Source organism: Gallus gallus, chromosome Z (assembly GCF_016699485.2).
Source record: "Gallus gallus isolate bGalGal1 chromosome Z, bGalGal1.mat.broiler.GRCg7b, whole genome shotgun sequence".
In the NCBI taxonomy this organism is placed as follows: Eukaryota; Metazoa; Chordata; class Aves; order Galliformes; family Phasianidae; genus Gallus; species Gallus gallus.
In genome coordinates this window covers 77,523,970-77,525,422 of record NC_052572.1, presented here as the reverse complement: position 1 = coordinate 77,525,422, position 1,453 = coordinate 77,523,970, and the positions used below count along the sequence as shown (strand labels likewise).

The 1,453-nt window shown below is 60.2% G+C and overlaps 1 long non-coding RNA gene across 1 annotated transcript; it reads right to left on the bottom strand.

Moving 5' to 3' along the window:
- Positions 1–231: 231 nt before the first annotated feature.
- On the bottom strand, positions 232–1,233 carry LOC121108417. The gene is made up of 3 exons (XR_005842923.1): positions 1,207–1,233; positions 380–543; positions 232–292 (listed from the first exon to the last, which is right to left on the bottom strand). It is a non-coding gene; the product is annotated as an uncharacterized LOC121108417 (long non-coding RNA).
- Between the last annotated feature and the right edge of the window lie 220 nt (positions 1,234–1,453).

Below are 1,453 nucleotides of genomic sequence, written 5' to 3'. Positions count from 1 at the left end.
CATTCCTGCCAGCACTGAACGTGAACAGATCTACCACTGAGCAACAGGACGTGGGACAAACAGCAGAAAACAACCAACCTCAAGAACTAACTCATTTCCGGTTGGTCCAGATGTCTGTATGCTCCCTCCCACGGCCCAGGCCAAGCTTGCTGAGCTGCTCCTCCTTTGTGCAGGACGACAACGGTGCCCATGGCATGTGGTGGCTATGCACAGCATGCCTTTTACTTGCTTTTCCTCTCTCCGTCTTCCATCACCAAACAGCACCTCCAATCTCTCCCGGCTGAAAAATTCACTTGGGGAAAAAAAGAACTGGCAACCTTTCTTTTAAAATTACAACTTGATGCTTTAAAGCAGAAGCTCACCCAGCAAGGACACCTACCTTACACAAGGTCCACATACAGGGAAAAGTTATTCGTCTGCGTCTGCACACTCGGCATGCATTTTCAGCTGCAATAGTCAGCCCAGTTCTCAGCACAGCTTTACCATCCATAGAAAGCCAGTTCACCGCCGCCATCTTTTTCTCTCTTCTGAAACACTCTACTGCTGCAAGAAGCAACGATTACAATCACAGAACTGTAGGGGCTGGGAGGGACCTCTGGAGATCATGGAGCCCTTTCCCCCCCCCCCCCCCCCGCCCTCGCAAGACAGGCTCCATACAGCAGGCTGTACTGTAGGCATCCAGCTGGGTTTGGAGTATCTCCAGAGAAGGACAATCCACAACCTCCCGGGGAAGCCTGACTATATACCCCCCCGCCCAGAACCTCCCCACAGCCACCTATAGCCCCAAATCCTCCGATGGCTCACCACAGCCCCAGATCCCCCCTAGAGGCCCCTCAGCTCCTTATAGACCCATACGCCTTAACAGTCCCTGCAAAGCCCCCGTCAGCCCCATATTCTCCTATAGCCTCCCCGCAGCTCCCAGTAGCCACAGGCCCATCTTCTGGGGAGCTGCAATGGGTCTGCGGGCACCGGGAGCAGCGCTGGAAGGGTTGGGGGGGGGGGGGCACGGTTCAGATGCTGGCAGCAGCACTGTGGCGCTGGGGGACCCGAGGCCTCCATCAGTCCCAATCCCATCACCCATCCCACAGCCCTCATCCTAATCCCACAGCCCAACCCCACGGGGGGTCCACGGGGGAGGGGAGGGCAGTGTGCTTGGGGGGCCGCGCAGTGCTCCTCTCCCTCTCCCGCTCCCGTTCTCCCGCACACCTCCGGCGGAGCTGTCCTCAGCACTCGCTCCCGTTGTGCCGCGGCTTCCGGCTCGGTGCTGCCCGGACAGCTCCGGCTGACGCCGCGCTCTCCTGCGGGGCGGCCCGGGCTGCCGGAGCGGCGCTTCGCTGACGAGAGCCGCGCCTGACACTGCCGGCTCCCAACGGCCGCTCCCGCGCACGGCAGCTCAGCCAATGGGAGCCGGCGGAGCTGCCGCTGACCAATGAGAGCCCGGGGGAGGGACAGA